Source organism: Budorcas taxicolor, chromosome 13 (genome assembly GCF_023091745.1).
Source record: "Budorcas taxicolor isolate Tak-1 chromosome 13, Takin1.1, whole genome shotgun sequence".
In the NCBI taxonomy this organism is placed as follows: Eukaryota; Metazoa; Chordata; class Mammalia; order Artiodactyla; family Bovidae; genus Budorcas; species Budorcas taxicolor.
Window position 1 is genome coordinate 680,945 of NC_068922.1, and position 21,779 is coordinate 702,723.

At 38.7% G+C, this 21,779-nt stretch overlaps 1 pseudogene; it reads right to left on the bottom strand.

The window, feature by feature from the left end:
• LOC128058276 (ankyrin repeat domain-containing protein 26-like) overlaps positions 1-21,308 on the bottom strand; it is a 60,608-nt pseudogene extending 39,300 nt beyond the window's left edge.
• Between the last annotated feature and the right edge of the window lie 471 nt (positions 21,309-21,779).

Sequence of the window (21,779 nt, forward strand, 5' to 3'; positions counted from 1 at the left end):
AAAAACACCAATACAGTATACTAACACATATATATGGAATTTAGAGAGATCGTAACAATAACCCTATATGCGAGACAGCAAAAGAGACACAGATGTAAAGAACAGTCTTTTGGACTCTATGGGAGAAGGCAAGGATGCAATGACTTGAGAGAATATCATTGAAACATGTTTATTATCATATGTGAAACAGATCGCCAGTCCAAGTTCAATGAAGGAGACAGAGTGCTTAGGGCTGGTACACTGGGATGACCCAGAGGGTTGGGATGGGGAGGGAGGTGGGAGGGGAGTTCAGGATGGGGAACACATGTACATCCATGGCTGATTCATGTCAGTGTACGGCAAAACCACTATAATATTGTAAAATAACTAGCCTCCATTTAAAATAAAAGATAAATAAATAAAAATGATGTGGAATGTACATGTTGCTAGAGATATTTTTAAAAGAAAAAATATCTTCCACAGACAATGTTATAAACTCTGGTGGTAATTTTTCTTTCCTTATGATTTTATAATAACGAGTAGTCTATATAAGAAAAAAGCATAAATTGTGATTTCATTCATTTAATGTATGTAATTACCCATTATTTGCTGACATTCAGAAAAAAGAAAGCAGAATCTCTCCAGAGGAAAAAGTATACTTCTACATTTCTTCTTTCAGACTGTTGCAGCCGAAAATTTTCTCATTTAATGCAGAGAGATTAAGAATCTCATTTATAAAATTATAAATTATAATTTTAGTAAAAAGAATAGATAAAATGCTTATGTACTTCCTCTTTATTTTCAGAAAGATCTAAAAAACCCACCAAGGCTATAGCAAACAGTAAGATAAATTAGATAAGTACATTAAGTATTTAGCATCGGACACAACTGAGCGACTGAACTGAACTGAAGTTAGAAACCACAAGAAACAGAAGGGCCAGAAATTCTTAATTCATAATACATCTCCGAAGGCCTAAAACAGGACTCATCTTGAATTATCTCTAAACAAAAGTTTTGCTAGGTTAAATAGAAGACATTGCTTCATTAATTTCAAAGTGAGAATATTTTTAAAAAGAGAAATCACTTCAAATTTAAATGTACTTCCAGAGGGAGGTATATTCAAAATGTATATATATATACACATACACAAGTATAAACAAATCACATTCCTGTACACCTGAAACTTACACAGTATTTTAAATTGACTACACTTCAATGAAAAAACAAGAACCACCACCAACCTCGAAAATAACCACCAAAAAAAATAAGGAACACATTTTTTTTTAGTTCTTCATAAAAATCAGCTATATGTCATTCAAAAGAGTTTGAGCATTGTTTTTTTACGACCTCACTTTCTCTTCTTAAGTTGAGTTTTAAATAATTTATTGTATATTTATAATATAGAGTTCCTGGTCTGACTGACCCCCACTATTTCTGTTGTGTTTGTATAATATCTGTCTCATCTTCACCGTCATTCCATCTGATATTCATCTTGTCCTTCTAAAAGGAATTCGTCCCCTTCATCCTCCTCCTCCCCATCTTCATATTCATCTAGTTGTTCTTCCTCAGTGCTTTGTGATTCTCTTCTTTCATAATGGCCCAGTTAGTATGCCAATATTTATAAATTTGAATCAGGCACATGTATGGCTCTTATTATCACACCATTTCATATCGTGACTTTGAGGGCTTCTGTTTCTGTGGTGGGATCCTTTTTGTCACCATAAGGATCAGGGGACTGGTTTGTGAACAAATACAGTGAAAGAAGAGTTACAAATAGAACAACTTACCTTGCTACGACCAAGGCCTGCTACAGACTTGAGAAGTTTTGAAACAGGCTCAGGCTATAGGAAGGCAGGGTGACAGATGCCCTCCAACCAGGGTGATGGTTTGGGAAATGTTTCAACCACATCTTCAACGTTACTATCAGAATTATTGTCCTGAGAGAAAGTTGTACTCTCTGGTCTCAAAATGCCACATTTTGCTTCTGCTACAGTGAAAACAGAAAAGAGTACATGAGAACATGTGTCATTTCAAATCAAGGAATAACACCAGGAAGACAGTCCTCAAATAACTTACTGTTTCTCTTGGATTGCTGAGAAGCCTTCATTAGTTTTGTTAACTTTTATTTCAGGACATGCTGGAGAAGAAAATAAGAGCTTGAAGAATATAACAAGTATCAACCTGAATAAAAGAATTAAAGCATCCCCCATTCCTCTATGATCTAACACAAAGAGCACAGGCTCTGGAGTCATTCAGATGTGGATTCAAATCCCAGTTCTGTCACTGACTGACCTGCTCATGGGGAAAGGATCATGACAGATGACATCAGAAGCCCCAGATGTTCCTCTCCGTACCCCTAATTGACTGCTATACAAATACTAGGACACCCACTAGATTACTTTCTCTTCCAAAATGTTCTAGGGTAATAATTTATCCCCGGCAGTTTAGAGAGCACTATTGAAAAACTAAGACATTTAAATTAACTGCTATATTTTGAAATTTACTTCCATGATTAATATATACATAGATTATCACTTGTGAAGGGAAATATGAAAGTTTAGGTTTTAACAGAACCTTATTTAGATGGGCTAGAACTGCAGACAGGATAAGCTACTTCTATTCTGTTTGTCAAACAGCTAGAGACCAATGAAACAGAGAAAAAAATTCAGCTGCTTCCATGAAACAGGGAAAAAACAAGGTTAAACCCATAGGGCAATGATCATGAATGAAAGCCACACTCTAAATAGAAAGCCATAAGCAAACAGGTTCACAATAAAGACAGAGAGAGATGGACTGAAAGAACAGACACTGAAGAAATGTGTTCTGCAAGGAAAAATTAGGTTAACAGTAAATACTTTTTAAAAAATTTTAAAAAGGTAGAGGAGGAAGAACAAAGGAAAAAGTGAGACATTTCTAGTCAAGAACAAACTTTATGGAAAAAAAAAACAAGTATAATAATGTATGTGGAGAAACATATTTAGAATTTATATACAATAGATCAGTAACATATCAGTATTCATGAGCCTTATACTATTCAGTATTCTCATGCTTATATTATGAGCAAAGCCTCTGTTCCATATAATTTTATTAATATATTTTTATGCATCTACACTGTTCTTCAAATTTTATGAAAATATCAACCTAAGTTCAGCTCAGTTCAGTTGCTCAGTTGTGTGCAACTCTTTGCGATCCCATGGACTGCAGCACACCAGGCTTCCCTGTTCATCACCAACTCCCAGAGGTTTTACAGACTCTTGTCCATTAAGTCGGTGATGCCATCCAACCGTCTCATCCTCTGTCGTCCCCTTCTCCTCCCACCTTCAAACTTTCCCAGAACTGGTATTTTCCAATGAGTCAGTTCTTCACATCAGATGACCAAACTATTGGAGTTTCAGCTTCAGCATCAGTCCTTTCAATGAATATTCAGGACTGATTTCCTTTAGAATGGACTCATTGGATCTCCTTGCAGTCCAAGGGACTCTGAAGAGTCTTCTCCAACACCACAGTTCAAAAGCAGCAATTATTCGGCACTCAGCCTGTTTTATAGTCAAACTCTCAGATCCATACATGACTACTAGAAAAACCGTAGCGTAGACTACTAGAAAAACCATATGAAACCATAGCTTTGCCAGAACTTTGCTGGCAAAGTAATGTCCCTGCTTTTCAATCTGCTGTCTAGGTTGGGCATAGATTTTCATCCAAGGAGCAAGCATCTTTTAATTTCATGGCTGCAGTCACCATTTGCAGTGATTTTGAAGCCCCAGAAAAGAAGTCTGTCACTGTTTCCATTGTTTCCCCATCTATTTGCCATGAAGTAATGGGACCAGATGCCATGATCTTAGTTTTCAGAATATTGAGTTTACGCCAACTTTTTCACTCTCTTCTTTCACTTTCATCAAGAGGCTCTTTAGTTCTTCAATTTGTGCCACCATGGTGGTGTCATCTGTGTATCTGAGATTATTGATATTTCTTCTTGCTATCTTGATTCCAGCTTGTGCTTCATCCAGCCCGGCATTTCACATGATGTACTCTGCATATAAGTTAAATAAGCAGGGTGACAATTTACATCATTGATGTACTCCTTTCTTGATTTGAAACCAGTCTAATGTTCCATATCCAGTCCTAACTGTTGCTTCTTGTCCTGTATACAGATTTCTCCAGAGGCAGGTCAGATGGTCAGTTATTCATATCCCTTGAAGAATTTTCTACAATTTGTTGTGATCCACAGAGTCAAACAGTTTAGCACAGTCAATAAAACAGAAGTAGATGCATTTCTGGAACTCACTTGCTTTTTCTATGATTCAGAGGATGTTGACAATTTGATCTCTGGTTCCTCTGCCTTTTCTAAATCTAGCTTGAACATCTGAAGTTCAAGGTTCACGTACTCTTGAAGCCTGGCTTGGAAAATTTTGAGCATTACTTTGCTAGCATGTGAGATGTGTGCCATTATGTGGTAGTTTGAACATTCTTTGGCATTGCCTTTCTTTGGGATTGGAAGGAAAACTGACCTTTTCCAGTCCTGTGGCCACTGATGAGTTTTCCAGACTTGCTGGCATATTGAGTGCAGCACTTTCACAGCATCATCTTTCAGGATTTGAAATAGCTCAACTGCAATTCCATCACCTCCACTAGCTTTGCTCATAGTGATGCTTCTTAAGGCCTACTTGACTTCGCATTCCAGAATGTTTGGCTCTAGGTGAGTGATCACACCATCCTGGTTATCTGGGTCATAAAGATCTTTTTTGTAGAGTTCTGTGTATTCTTGCCACCTCATCTTAATATCTTCTGCTTCTGTTATGTCCATACCATTTCATCCTTTATGGTGTCCATCTTTGCATGAAATGTTCCCATGGTATCTCTAATTTTCTTCAAGAGATCTCATTCTATTGTTTCCTCTATTTCTCTGCATTCACCACTGAAAAAGGCTTTCTTATCTCTCTTTGCTATTCTTTGGAACTCTGCATTCAAATGGGTATATCTTTCCATTTCTCTTTGCCTTTTGCTTCTCTTCTTTCCTTAGCTATTTGGAAGACCTCCTCAGACACCATTTTGCCTCTTGCTTTTCTTTTTCTTGGGGATGGTCCTGAGAACTGCCTCTTGTACAATGTCATGAATCTCCATCCATAGTTCTTCAGGCACTCTGTTTATCAGATCTAATCCCTTGAATCTATTTGTCACTTCCACTGTCTAATCATAAAAGTAAATACTACATGAAACTAATTTCAGAGCAGGAGAACTAATTTCACAACAGAACACTTTACCTTAGTATTAAAATCTAAGACATCATCGTTTCATGTAGGCCTTAAATCAATGCCATATTTGTTGGGAAACCTTTAAAGCAAAAACATACAATAAAAATAAGTGATCTCATGTCCTTGAACAAAAGGAAAAAAAAAGTGAAAGTTTGTCTATATACTAAATGAACTTTCTTGACATGAATAAAATTTGGCCTGTTTTAAAACAGCTTTTTTTAAAAAAAAATTTAAAGATTTCTTGATGTGGATCACTTTTAAAGTCTTTACTGAATTAGTTCCAATGATGCTTCTATTTTATTTTTTGGCTGTCTGACCCCAGGTCATGTGAAATCTTAGCTTCTCTGACCGATTATCAAACCCACACTGACTATATTGGAAGATGTCTTACTAACCATCTTAACCATTGCACCCCCAGGGAAGTCTCCAAAAAAGTTTTTTGTTACCTATTTCTGCATCCATCTCTCCCAACCTATGAAATATCTAGTTAACACGCATTCTTAGTTTCCATAACAGAGAGTGACAGCCAATGTATCGGCAGAGCCTAGAAATTATTTGTTTTCACTAAAAGTTCTAATAGCTCAACTGAAAATCCAATTGATGGATTGCAATAATTCTTGTTTGCCCAAGAATAAACCTGATGACTTAAAACAAAGAGGAAGAATAGGCTTTTCCTTCTCCATTGTCTGTTCAAGGTTCAGAGACAAATCTGAGTCCATCCAAAATGGGAGTCTTGGTCTGTCAGCAGGGATAGCACTTACTGAGATGGCACCACTTTTCTCCTTTACTCTATGGGAGTACAGGGAGTTTCCCCACCATGTCGAAACTTAAAATGTACTCAAGTCAAAGAACTAATTTATATCTTTAACTTATATGCTACATGGGTACTTCTCAGTCTCTGCTGAGGGCAATGGGAATGGACCTGAGAGCCAGGAAGGCCAATTGTCAAACCTCCTAAAACCACAGTTGCATAATTAAGTAAAAGTAGGACACAGCTACTTTACAAAGCTGCTATGATGACTCTATGAGGTCACAAATGTTAAGCACATAGTGCAGTGTCTAACCCAGAGTAGAACACTCAACAAACATTAGTTTCTCTTCTCCATGTTCCCTTAGTTAAACATATAATTTAAAACATCCATAAAATCCTACCTCCTTGAAGAGTCCTCTTCAGAACTCTCATCCACTATTAAAGAAAAAAGCAATATACATTTTAAATCAATGGAAGAAAAATACAGAATATTAAAACTTCAAGACTGAGGCTTTGTTTAAAAGTATTCCTTTCAAACCACACCCGGAGGCCACACTAGAGGAAGGGAACAGTGGTTGTACTATACACGTAGGCCGCTAATGCCTAAGAACCACTCCTCCCCTTTATAGTCATCAAATGCAAAACAAAATAACAAAGAAAAGAACTGCTCTTTACAATGACCATAATCCTAACCAAACTCCAGGAGACTGAGAGAAAATGATACTATACCATTAATACAATCAGTACTATAAGCTGACAATAGCACACTTAAACAGCACAGTATTTCTGGATTTCTATTGCCTGGAGCGCTGAACAGAGACTATAGGTGTCTTGCTGGGACACGACAACTTCTCTGGCTCTTCAGTTCACAATGAAAACGCCCTATCACAGGGAAGCTTGGTCAAAGGCACTGAACCTCAGAGCAAGGTAAAACATTGGAAACAAAAGTCTTCTCTTCCTGGCCCTCTTTCCAAAGGCAAGAGAAGCATGAAAGACGTAGTGATTCCAGGTTTAGAAAGGATAATCTCTAGAAAGGCAGGTAGGGGAGGGGAAATGGGTAAAGGGGCTCAACTCAGTGGTGAGAATGGGGAATAGACTTGTAGTGGTGAGCTTCTGTAGGGTACACAGAAGCTGAACTTTTTTAAAAAATTCTCTCTCTAACTATACATATATAGATATGGAACTTCTTTAAAAAAGTTCAGCTTCTGTGCATATATATATACTAACATGTTTAAAAAGAATCTCTTGAGACTATCTCCTTCCATTGCTCAAGAGTATCTGGACCACACAGAGCAGGATGGTCCAAAGAGTGGTGTGTACTAGTGAGGGATATCATTATATCAATCCTTCCCATTATATGGCTAATGTTTATAGAAATCATGCTTTTTCAGCTTGGAAGCCATACATCATCACATCCTAAGCTGATGAACAAGGGGAGGGAGGGAAGGATGGAGGGAGCCACAGAGTCTGGTGCTGTTGGACAACATTTCCCAGGGGTCGTCATGATCTGATGCTGGAGGGATGACTCACATGCAGTGACTACACGGGGAGAGGAGCACTGCAAGCTTGAGCAAGGAGAGCAGGGGCAGTTATTTTTCAATGTTTGCACCCTGTGACATCAGAACAATGCTTAGTATATAAAAGACACTTGAAAGTTATCTGTTTAGTGAACAAATGAACAAACAAATAAGCATGTTTTTTTGAAAATTTTCTTTAGAAAAATACAGAAATTAACCAGAGATAACTCTATTCTGAGAGTATTTAAGACCAAGACACTGTCATCTCTGTATCTCCTCTGACTAGTGTAATAAACCAACCTACAGTTTTTGTTGTTCAGTCACCAAATCGTGTCTGACTCTTGTGACCGCATGGACTACAGCTCACCAGGCCCTTCTGTCCATGGGATTTCCCAGGCAAGAGTACTGGAGTGGGTTGCCATTTTCTTCTCCAGGGGATCTTCCCAACACAGGGATCAAACTGTATCCCCTGCATTGGCGGGTGGATTCTTTACTAATAAGCCACCTGAGTCAGACACGACTGAGTGACTTCACTTTCACTTCACTCAATTAAAGGAATCATTGGATACCCTGTACAATGTGCTAGATGCTACATCCAGTGGACCTAATGCTGTTTTTGTGAATGCAAAGTATTTTTGTGCTTTTATTAGAACCTGCAGAGTCCCAAGTTGTTCTATTTGAATATCTATTATCATAATCTTTTAACTGATGGCAAGAGAACATCTTGTTCTTACAAAACTACACTCTCATGACAATTGTCCAACACACAAAAGAAAATATCTGATCCTAATGAAGTCCACCTCTCTCATTCTCTCTGGATCTGTAAGGAATGAAGTAGGTAATCTAGACCTGCTTGGTACAAGAGGCAAAATAACTTGTTCTCAACCAGGCATTGCTTTTCTGCCTTCTGTACAATTGGTAGGTATCTTTCAGAAATAATCTCTCACTACTATGCTGCACACTGGCTCAGCTTTGCAGTTATTGTTTATCATTTCTTATCTTACCAGGAAGGGATTATTCAAGTTCCCAGTTTTAATGATGGTAACTATTTTAGTGAGACTAATCACTACACAGTAACTACTAACTATTCATTCACTAAATGCAAACCATTTCTAAAAATGAAAGCTCACTTTCATAAGATGTCCAATCTGCTATGCTATGACTATAGATGAAATATACATCATAATCACTTAAAAATTTTTTTCTGATTTACACAAAGATCTAAGGACTTTAGGGGCCATACTAAAGAGATGGATTTCTTTTCAGGCAATACTGTCTTTGATGTTAAATCGCCTACAATTAACTTCTTAAAGAATTCTGAATACTAGAGTATAAAGAAATTAATTTAAAAATAAAATTCACATGCAATTTACACTAATTTTTTCACAGTTCTTTCATTATTGAAACTTCCTCATTTCTACTTTATCTATGGTAGAATCACTGAGAGTAATTTGGTGTCAGATGACGTATCTGGGTTGCTTTTTTCAGAAGTTTTAGATCTCTTTTCTTTATATTCAGAAATCAGTTGGTGAAAGCTATGTATTAAAAATACTATAAATAATATTTTAACACTGATATGAAAAACAACTACCAAATTCTTAGATCATTTCAGGCAATACCAGAGATAATATCAAAACTTCAATTGTTGCATACTTTTCAAGTTTCTAAGTTCTATAAACTTTTATTTAGCATGTAGTAAAGGAAAAAGTAAAGGTATATTTTTACCCTGCTTATTTAACTTATATGCAGAGTACATCATGAGAAACACTGGGCTGGATGAAGCACAATCTGGAATCAAGATTGCCAGGAGAAATATCAATAACCTCAGATATGCAGATAACACCACCTAACGGCAGAAAGAACTAAAAAGCCTCTTGGTGAAAGTGAAAGAAGAGAGTGAAAAAGTTGGCTTAAAGCTCAACATTCAGAAAACTAAGATTATGGCATCCGGTCCCATCACTTCATGGCAAATAGATGGGGAAACAGTGACTGACTTTGTTTTTTTGGGGGCTCCAAAATCACTGCAGATGGTGACTGCAGCCAAGAAATTAAAAGACGCTTACTCCTTGGAAAGAAAGTTAGACCAACTTAGCATATTCAAAAGCAGAGACATTACTTTCTCCACAAAGGTCTGTCTAGTCAAGATTATGGTTTTTCCAGTAGTCATGTATGGATGTGAGAGTTGGACTATAAAGAAAGCTGAGCACAGAAGAATTGATGCTTCTGGACTGTGGTCTTGGAAAAGACTCTTGAGAGTCCCTTGGACTGCAAGGAGATCCAACCAGTCCATCCTAAAGGAAATCAGTCCTGGGTGTTCATTGGAAGGACTGATGTTAAAGCTGAAACTCCAATATTTTGGCCAACTGATGCGAAGAGCAGACTCATTTGAAAAGACCTTGATGCTGGGAAAGATTGAAGGCAGGAGGAGAAGGGGATGACAGGAGATGAGATGGTTGGATGGCATCACCGACTCAGTGGACATGATTTTGGGTAAACTCTGGGAGTTGGTGATGGACCGGGAGGCCTGGCATGCTGCGGTTCATGGGGTCCCAAAGAGTTGAACGCGACTGAGCGACTGAACTGAAAGGAAAGGAGATAGAAAAGGAAGATGAAGTAATCATGAACTCAGGGCCATACAGCTCCAGTAATTAACTAGATTTAGCTTGGCATATGAAAAATCTCTCGAGCTTGCAAATCCTAGTTCTATAACCAACTGCTCTTTGTTCCTGGAGGAGTTGTTTTTCTTCAGTTCAAAGTCTTCCTCTACACAACTGGGATATTACTACCTTATTTCACAAGAGGGTTAACAGGATGTAACGAGATAATATGCCCCCAAAATGCTTGCAGAAACAGTCAAAAAGTGGAATAATTTCATCTTCAACTTTATTGCTGTAACTACTTTGGAATTCCAAGTAAATCCCAATGTGTGCCTTTTCATATGTTTAACATTCAAGTGTTGCATGAAACTGTTGGTGATTAGCTGTTCTTTGTGGTTTGTAATGTAGGGAATCTCAGCTTTTAGATAATGTGTACCTAAATTTATTTATAACATAGGCATTCACTACATTAGAGAACATAATGATCCCCCATTATTGCAGATAATTACACCAAGAGCAGAAAACTAATCACAATCAAGACCTGCCCTGGACCACTACTCTTCCTTCTCTACCTACTCAAACTCTGAACCAGCAGATCTTTCTGACAATGATTTTTAATCTCTATGTTCCTCTCCAATTCACTTGGAAGACATATCCCTACTCTTACAGTGGGTACTGGCAAGCTCTAGACAGGGCTTACCTCTCTGAATTCCAACTATCTTACTTGAGATTTAGGGATTTCTGCTGAATGGGTTCCTTATGGGGCAGATTCTGAAAACATTTAAGGTGGAGGCAGACAGAAATCCTTTGGAAGATTTTCATTATTACAGGAAACAGATCCCTTGAGGGGCCAAGCATAATTAGGGAATCTCAGGCAAGCTGGCACCCACTACTCTGGGAAGGATGACAGGGAACCTGTGACCTAAGAAAAGGTGCCCCTGCAGGAGAAAAAGCCGCCTTGAGGTTCAAGTCTAGATACAAAGGGGAAGGGGGAGTCTACTCAATCTCTGCAGGAGCACTTGACCCTCTCTGACAGCCTAAAATGGTCCCCACTGACATCTGCTAGCGGAAAAGATAAATAAGAGCCTCAAGGGCACCTCATCGGGAAGATCTAGGCTTCCACGTGGGCTCCACATAAGGTCTCTGAGTGAAGGGGGAAGCTAGGCGGCCCAGCTGCCCAAACTGGGTGCTGGTGCTTTGTTTGCAATAGTGACTGAGTGACAAGCATATATATGAGAACAAAGGAGCTCTCACTCTGAAGTTGACGTGTGCATCACCGTAAAGGCTGGGGAACCTGGACCCAGAGGGGTGGCCTGGGAGCAAAGGTCAATCGTGAGCCCACTGCAGGATGAGTTTCTTTTTTTCCTTTTAAAATGATTTTATTAAAGGTCTTTATAGAGCCACATCCAGACTCCAGATCCAGCTGCCAAGCAGACCCTGTCAAGACCAGCTGTAGCAGCAGTGCTGCAGCAGTAGAATAAATGCAAGCAACAGAATGATGAGAAGGAACTATTTTCTCCCCTCCAAATGACTAGTGGAAGAGGACTGTCTCTTTGACCTTAGGGAATCCTCCAGGTTCTTGGAAAATTCAAGCAGAAGCATATAGAAAGGCAAGTCCTTAAGGGAAAACAGGATTTGCTGCTAAACTAAGTATTTCAAGACCCAAAGAACTAGTTAGAAATATCACAACTGTGACACTGTTCATACGCCATACCAAGAGGTCACACTCAGAATGAAATGGCTAATGTCAAGCTTTCTAAGGATTAAGGTCTACATGTCCTGAGATAAAGCACCCGAAGCCCACAGCCAAGAGTAACTAATTGGCCTTTGCTTGGCTTTCAGCTCTGGAGGGGGAACATCTCACCACCATTCTCCAAACTGCCTGCACCAAACTGGAACTCTCACTGGTCATGTAGCAAGTAACAGTTAAAATTATTTTTGGCTGCAGTTTAGTGAGAACTAGCATTTTAATGTGAAAACTTACATATTAAAGCCACCAATAACAGCATATTCTTCTACAGTCCATCCAAAAACATGATGTCAGCACCTTGCTGAAGGAGAAGTCTGACGACATTTGCTGATTCATACTTGACAGCAAGCATGAGGGCTGTTCTAAAACAACAGAGAGATGACTTCAGCCTCAGAAAGTTGAGTTGACTTCCTTAAACAGTTAATTTGATATGCTTTACCAAGTGAACACCTTGCCCTTTCATGAAGAACTGACCATTTACAGGTTCAAGTGTTCATCTTTGCAAATTACCTCCAAGGCTAAAATGAAGGGATGGAAAAGAAGCCTCCTGTCCCACTGGGATGCCAGGTAGGAGCACTTACTATTTCAAAAGTCCCTGATGGGGACTTCCCTGGTGGGCCAGTGGATAAGACTCCAGGCTCCCAATGCGGGGGGCCTAGGTTCCATCCCTGGTCAGGGAACTTGACCCCATATGCTGCAACTAAGAGTTCCCACAACTAGGACCCCACGCAGCAAAATAAATAAATGTTTTTTAAAAATAATAATAAAGTCCTTGATGGACAAGAAATGATACTGAGGTCACTTATCTGAGGCAGAGACTATTTAAGGGATAAATTCCCCATTTCCTCCTTAGTCTGATATATTCAGCTTCAAAGTCAGCTAGAGGTTGGATTAAGGAAAGGCTACTTGCAGGTTTAAATCAAAAATATTGATAATAATGGGAATAAACATAGTCATGGTGGCAGTTAATGATGTGGACAAGCATGTGATAGGCATTAAAAATGAAATACTATATATGAAATCTTTCTTACACACAGGCACCTTTGAAAGATACATTACTATTTGCCTTTTTTATCAGGAAACTTATTTGCTGATGATAACCCTAATTGGTAGGAAACCTGGGAATTGAACCTAGCCTGAATCTAAAGCCCATCATTTTCATCTGTATCGTCCACCTCTGACTTGTCTTTGTTAAAGGAACTGTTTATCCAATCAAAGCTACCTTTCTTCCTTCTACCTGCATTAAAAATGAAAATATCAAAATGTACTAAAATGAGAAAGGATAAAAACTGATGAGCCCACAGGATCTGGTGACAGTGAGTAATAATTACCTTTTTGTGGCTGTTGTTATTTAGTCGCTATGTTGTATCTGACTCTTTTGCAACCTAGTAACATCAGCATTCTTCAAACAAAGTAATTTAAAATAAAGAATTATCCAAAAGGCAAAATCAAGTCTTTTAGGTTTACTATGCATCTTATAAAAATATATACATATAAAGTAGAGGTTAAAGAATTCTTTTAAAAGAATTAAGAAACTCAATATTGTCATGAAGTAAACTAAAAAGCAAAATCCATATGTCACAAAGCTAATAAAACTAATTTGAAATCCCTCAGCTATTACAAGATGAACCAACCAAACAAAAAGAGGGTGCATATGACATGAGTCAATATTATGAAGGAATATGAATCCTGCTATACATTCCTGCTATATACTGTTCATAATTCCTAGTCAGAATAATTGATTTTCTACCTAAGTGATGATGTGCTGATCACAAATGAACCCTCTTATTCATTTAACCTTGATATTACAATCCTAGAACAGCACTAAGGGTTTTAAAAAGAAAAAGAACAACAGTACCTTTTCATCTTATCAACCGCATGTATATTTGTTTCTTTCTTTACTAAAAACTCCACCATTTGCCCTCTCCTTTCACGTATCACAAGTAACAGTGGTGTCAGGTCATCCTGTAAAACAGGGAAAACCATTTCTAATGTGCCAGTTAACCTATTTCTAAACTGAAATTAAAATCGTGCAATAGATTCTCTGAACTTAAGAATAAAAGTCAGAAAGTAAATGAAAGAGAGCCCCCTCCTCACTGCCTTGTGCACCTTCTTTCTCTTTAATATGTTCCTCCTCTGGGCCTTCCCTGGTGGTCCAGTGGCTAAGTGTCAAGCTCCCAATGCAGGGGGTGCAGGTATCATTTAGCTACTGTATCAACTGCATATTTTAGGGACAATGCTGAGGCAGAAATATATAATACTATCTGTAGCATGCATAACCTCTCCAAGGATGACCATGAGTAAACTCAAAAGGTTTACAGACATTCCAGTGGGAATATTACTCTCTACATGAACATGCAAAGAGAGAATTTTTTTTCTTTCTTTTTTTTTTTTTTTTCAAAAAATCAACTGTAGGAACCCTGTTTTACTGCTTTCTCAGAAATGTCTCCTGGAATTGAATCTTACTCATTCTCTCTTCCTTGCTTGCTCTTTCCACTGCCCTTCCTTAAGTTAGACGTTCTGGCTGAGAGGTCAGCATTAGCTAGATGCTAACTGCATGCAGAATGAGTGCCCTCCCCACCTTATCTTCAAAGACCCTTCTTGATGACTCTCATGTGATTACCTCCAGACGGCCAGGAGGAAGCTTCCAAAATCCTAAAGTTCTGGTGTCTGTCTTGCTTTACTGCTCTTAGTTAAAGACTGCAGCATAAAATTACCAATAAATACATGCTCAACATTTTCTTGGGGAGTTGCTCTTCCACCAGCTCTCCCTGCACTGTCTCTTATAATCTTGTGTGTTTGTGAGAGTTATTCAGTGCAAAACTGCCACAACCAACTTAACAATTCTAATTTGAAAAATTCAATCCCTTTCTTAAGAGATTTTTTTAAGATATGAAATCAATTATAGATTAATTAAACTGTCTTTAAAAACCTTCAAATATTTATCAAAATAAACTATCAATCAAAAATTGGAAACTCAAATGCTTATGGATGGAAAGCTGATGACCTAAGTAAGTGAAAAAGCCAGGTGAGACCGGTAACCCCAGAAACACATGTCCCACACAGAAGGGGTGGCCTCTGCGTGTAGACCAAACAGTAGGAAGGGCCCAAGGGGGTCTAGATTTGGTCCTTGGAGAAGCCTGAAATTCTGCATGAGCCTCCTAAATTTGAAATGTTGACTCAGTTTGTGGAGGTAAACTAAACATATCCAAGGGCCATGTTTGATTTACGGCCCACTTTTGGTTTTATGTTTGCTGTTTCCAAACAGGTGGGTATAAAGCAAATATTGGTATGTGAAGCTTTTCCTTTCTTTAGTATCATATGTTTCACAAAAAGTGTGGGTCCCAATATGTAATAAATATGGCTATTAAGACTCATAATTCAAGTAAACATAAATTCTTTTAAAAAGACTCATAATTCACAGTCAAGAATGTTTCCACTGCCTGTTGAAACTACAGTCTATCTCTAGAATTCTTCTAGATTGTTAATAAAAGGGATCATGAGTTACCAAGCCTGCTGAAAATAAATGCTTAAAACAATTCTCCTCTGTACTGTTACTAACTTCACGGGTTTTAAAGCTCTCATCTGCTTATGCCAGGGATCAGCAACTCTAACAGACAAACTGCAAGAGTCTGTCCTGCAGCTGACACTAAAAAAAGCTCATGAGTTACTATTACTTCAATCAGGAAAGGCCTGTTAGTAACAAACATCTGTTGACCTAATGACTTGAACAATAAGTGAAGGTGCAAAGTCCTTAAAGGGTCAGACTCTATAGACAAAGTGACTTCACCATGAGCAAATCGCTAAAGACTCTTGGAGTGTCACTGACTGATGAGTGATTGGAAGGAAAAGGAGTTATTGTTCAAGCCCATAGATATTGCCAAAGATACTCCTTTTAATGTCTCAAACACAGGGGCAGAGAAAAAGTCAGGCTAATATTGTTGGAAAGGAGGGAGCTGATGTAAGTAGCTAGCATTGATCAAACTCCAACACTTCAGGAGACTACTTTCTTTTGTGAAGGGTGCATTTAGAAATTACATGTATTCACTCCATAGTTATTCATCAAGGATTGGATCAGAATCTCAAGGGAATAGTTCTAAATACACACGCCCAAGCATTCCTCAATTTACTCAGTCAAAATTTACAGCAAACAGCCTAGGCTAATACATTTTAAAAATAAGTTTTCCCAAATAACTGTGGTTCACCAGCAGAATATAGCTGAGAATTAGTGCAGCAACCACTCCAGTATCATCTCTTACTCACACGGCCAATTCCTTCTCTTACATGACGGTTAGAATGAAAAAGAAAAGTGTAAGAGGCAAGAGTCATCAAAACTGCAGTTTTTTAAATTTTCCTGGGTAAACAGTGGTAGAACAGGGACTAGCAAAACCAAAAGGCAACCTGATCTCATTATTTATAAACCCCTTACTTCTTTCCTATCAAGACATTCTAGATGGGAGAGCAGAGTCTAGACTCTTATCTAAGTGGATGGTTCTGCCAGAATAGGGTAATATCAGGTAGTTATTTGCTCTTCAGTAAAGTAGCTCAGTCGTGCCCTACTCTTAGCAACCCCATGGACTGCAGCCTACCAGTTTCCTTTGTCCATGGGATTTTCCAGGCAAGAGTACTGGAGTGGGTCGCCATTGCCTTTTCCAGCTCTTCTCTCTTAATTCCCACTTAATCACCACCTGTTCACTGTCAGTCTGTTTGTATCAGAGTCTTCGTAAAACTGGCACCTAGGCAAGTTTACAATTCACTCACACTCTTTTTCAAAATAACAACTATTTTCCCTGAAAACAGAAAAGTGTATAAGAAATATATAAACTGAAGGGAATAAAAAGCACAAAACAAAATCTCGGGACTTCCATGGTGGTCCCATGGCTGGGTCTCAATGCTCCCAGGAAAGAGGGCCTGGCTTCGACCCGTGGTCAGGAAACTAGATCCTACATGCTGAAACTAAGCCCAGCTCAGCCAAATAAATAAATATTAAATAAATAAATCCTCTTCTTGGCATTTCCCAACTGCAAAAATTCCAGCTTGGCTTGCACTTTTCACTTGCTTGTTCCTTTTCCTTTCCTTTTACCCTCTTAAGACTTGGGCAATGAGAGAGAAACTGTGTTTATATAAACCATTTTTCATAAAATGGGAATTTGTGAACAGCAGCAAGATTTCTAATATGTTGTAAAATGCTTTCATTATGTTTGAATTTCAAGACAAAGTCTACTGAGGCAAATTTTGCTTTACTGTGTTATTTTAGACTAATAACCAAAAAAAAAAAAAAAAAAACCACATGCACGCACACACACTTAAGTGGAGGAAAATATTTGGAAAATGTTTTACCTTTAACAAATGCAGTGTTATCACAAATACCAGTCATAAACACATAAAGGAATGCTTTATTCTCTAATGCTTGAGAAATATCATGATTTAAAGTGAAATCATAGACAATTTGGTTCCTTCAAAATACTTTGACACAGGGAAGGCTGGAGCTCCCAAAGATGAAAAACTGAGCCCACCTGTGAGAGTGGAGGGAGTTCCTGGTGGGGCTGCAGCTGCAGGATGTCACATGTGTCCTGGAGAAAGCAAGAGAGGCGGCTTCGCCACCACCAGCTCCACATGTACAGCTGCAACCCCACTGAGCAGCTCCCCGGGGCTGAGCATGGGAGACCCCAAGGTGTACATCGTGAACCAAGCGGTCACTAGCACAAGTGAACACCCTTGCTGGGTGTCAAACATGACCTGATCCTCTTGGCTGGATCTCAGAACCAGGGTCCTGGAGGGCTCAGGGCTCTAGGCCTGCTGCCTCCCAGGCCCACTTACACTCACCTGGCTCCCCCTCATGGGCACTGGGTCTCCTTCCTCCTCCCACCCACCCTCAGGGGCACCCATTCCCTGAGCCCCTGGAAGCAGCCACTCCTCACATCACTTCCCCCAGGCCTTCATCATTTGTGGGCTCTGAGCCTACCACCCACTCTCTGGCACGTTCTGATGGGAAATCTTCCTTCTGGGGTAGACGGCTGGCTAGGAGACAGAGCTTTGCCCTCTCTGTGGGCTCCAACATTTTTACCCACCCCTGCAGTGGCTTTGGAGTTGTTTCCATGGTAACAGGGCTTGATGGACACTATTCAGTTTACCTGTCTACATAGTTAGAAATAAAACACTTCTAGTTTAAAAAAAAAATGCTTTGCAAATATTTTGTAAATAAAGTTAGTTGAGATATACCTTGTTCCTGGCTTCTATATGGGCATTGCAGGGAAGCAGCTTTGCTGCGAGTGATATATTCTGGCAAAAGACAGCATAGTGGAGAGTGGTGTTCCCACTGACATCCATGACATTTGGGTCAGCACCATGCTCCAGCAGAAGAGTCGCACACTCCTCTTCTTGGCATTCTATGGCCTGTAAGTGTTGCACCAAGAAACAGAATGTAAATTCTAGGAATTCAAAGTAAATGGTCCACAAGCTTCACTGGTTTGCTATATCTAAATGAGATGCATTCACTTTAGTCTCAGTAGTTAAATCACATCCACCTCATGTGGACACGGTTCGCTGCCCCATACCTTCATCAGCACTGTCCTGTTTTCATTGTCACAGAGGTTAAGCAGGCATTGTCTTTCCAGGAGCAGAGTTACCACCGCTGAATGGCCATTGGCACAGGCCAAGTGGAGGGCAGTCCTATGAAAGCAAGAGGAGTTTTCAGGAAACTGTAGTGTTCCTGTTTCAAAACAAACAATTGTTCTTGTAATTGAAAACATTCAATAGCATGCTATTCTTATCGCTCTAAAACAAATATTTCATTTCCTTCTGGAGAAAGAACATTATATATTAGCTTTAGCTCCTCTTAACACAGTAATGAAAGAACAATTTACTTGAATTGAATGACCATTACCTTGAGATTCAGCTCAACTTGGGTTTGAATTTAACTTTCACTCTGTCACTTAGCTGTCGCTCAGCCTCTCTGTGCCTCAATTTCCTCAACAACAAAATGGAGAGAGAGAAATAGTTCTCTCACAGGATAGCACTGCGATGCTTCACTGAGATCCATGCAAAGAGCTTAGAACCATTCCTGGCACAAGTAACAGCTCAGTAACTGTTAGATAATATAATCATACTTATTATTATTACTACTATTTTACAAGGACAACATCTCAATGAAGTCAAAGGACATCATACCTCCTTTGCAGATACATTTTGAGGATTAGAGACAACAATGTACTTCAATGATTATAATATGTTCATTTTCTGACATTTTAATGTCTCTGACATTGGAACAAAATGTATAATTCACAATGTCTGTACAACTATAATTGGTAGCATTTTTGTTTGCTCATTTCTCATTTTTCCTGTTGATCTAATTACCATAAGGTCTTTTTGTCTAAGGCTTCTTCTTTTTAATTAAAATATAGATGATGCATATTACATATTATTATATATTACAGGTACACAACATAGTGATTCACAATTTTTATAGGTCATACTCCATTTAAAGTTATTATATGACATTTGCTATATGCCCCATGTTGTGCAATATATCCCAGTAGCTGGCAGGATTTTAGTTCCCCCACCAGGTATCGAACCCTGGACCCACAGCAGTGGGTCTTAACCACTGGACGACCAAGGAACTCCCTAGATTCCCTTGACTTCTGAAAAGGCTGATAGTTGTCAGAAAATATCAATCCTCAAAAAAAATTCTTAAAAAACAATTGAAAGTGAGAAATCATTTTTATCTGTGCCACATTCCTATTAGTGCCAAAAAGACAAGCCCTGTCTGCTAATCCGACTTGCCTATAGACAGCTTGATCTACAGAGAGTTTTAAATTGTTTGTGTTGTTAAAATGTTAAATCAACATCCAGATTTCTTTTCTTTTGTTTCTTTGTGTGTGTGTGCCAAAATCCAGGAAACTCCAGAATTCTTACTTTTGAAATCATTCTCAGAAAGGTCTTTGGGGTGGGAGGGAGGCTCACAAGGAAGGGGATATATGTATACTTGCAACTGATTTATGATGTTATACAGCAGAACACAACACACCATTGTAAAGCAATTATTCTCCAATTTAAAAAAATTAAGGTTAAGAAACAGTAGAAATAGAAAAAACAGAAGGTGTCTGTCAGCGGATAAAAAATGTATAAATAGGAATCTGAGTTTTATTCTGGTACTTTTCTCACTGTGCATATTTGAAATATTTGATACATACTCTACCTGAAACTTTTTGGTGAGATAAAAATTGAGTTACTTTTCTCTTTTACCAGGTTATTTCTCCACCATCTACACACAGTTTATCATTTCTCACAGAAAAGGTCATCATTTTCAAGTTCTAAAGTTTTACATACATTTGGGTGTTTGGGCATTCTGTTCCATTCATTTATCTATCTTTTCAGTCGTTAGTGAATGAACACTTTGTAGGCACTTATAGCACATTTTGATATCTAGAAGGGCAAATCTTCCTCTACTATACAAAACGTTTAATTCCATCACAACAATTAAAGACAGCATATGTAACCCAAAATCTTTAAAACCATGAAATATTGATTTGCTTTTAATATAGAAAGACCATACATCCTAAGAAAATACCTTCCTATGCAAGAACACAGCCAGCTTCCAACTTCAAAGCTGTGTTCTAAGGTCCTTCATCAAAGAAGACATATACCTAAGTGTACACTGATATAAAATGGATATTGAATTGTATCTGAAGAATTTTTAATCCAGAAGTTGATTTGGCATGGGAATTATTTTGCTCACTATGCAGTTTTCTGTAATATATAACCTTATGGTATAAAAAATATATACATTAAAAATAAGATATTGACAACATCAGAAATCTCTCCACTGCCATGATCCACAATAGGTGACCCATGAAGAAGTGCTTTCATAAATCACATGAGAAAAAATGTGAGAGCCAGAAAGTTCAGAAGATTTCTTGAAGGCTATATAACTTGAGAGCTTTTACTCATAAGTACATCATGCTAACCCATGCAAATAAAAAGCAGGAGGAAGAAAGGAAAAACAGATGCTATTCATGTTTCATTTCATTTCTGTGATTACCAACATGCAGTTAAATGACTTCAAAACTATCAGTAAAGCTCTACAAGAGGAATTATAAGTGGGTCCAAAACCAGCTAAGGCTTTTTGCTGCCTATAAAGTCTGTGGGGTACTGGATCCCAGGAAGGTATCTAGGAGCCTTGGAGGGGAAACTCACAGGAGGGATCTCTGCCAGGCTCTTCCACCCCGCTTACCTCTTCATCTTGTCCCTGTCGTTCAGGCCATTTTTTCCAAACAACAGAACATGCTGCACTTTGGCTACGTTGCCCACAATGGCAGCTTTGTGGATCTTTCTGAGGTCTTTGTCTCGGATGTGGTACCTGGGCTGGAAGTTGATTCCATGACCACTGTCTCTCACCAGGTTGATGGAGGAGCCAAAGGGCGTCACACCCTTCTTACTCCCGAAGCCAAAAATCTTCTTCATCGCAGAGCCTATGGACTCTAAACACACCTCACCTCTCCCTCGTCTCTTCACAGTCCCCTAAACCCAACTCAAGCACTACAGGTAAGCCAGAGCCCTCCCGCCACAACCTCCCAGCTGGGAAGCTCAACGGTTTGGAATCTTTCATCCCAGAATGACCGTTGCTAAGGAACACCTCTAAACACATTGCCCATGTGCACAGAGGCCTGGTGTGCCAGCCCAGTGCTCATATGCAAGAACTGTAAGTTCATTTCCTGAAAGAAACAAACAATATCAATAAACCCTTACCTAAACTAAGAAGGAAAGAGAGGAAACTGAAATACAGAAATGAAAGTGACATTATAACTGTATAACTGTCAAAATAACTATAGTATACAAAGCAATCTACAGATTCAGTGCAATTTCTATCAATTTACCAATGGCATTTTTCACACAACTAGAACAAAAAATTTTACACTGTGTATGGAAACAAAA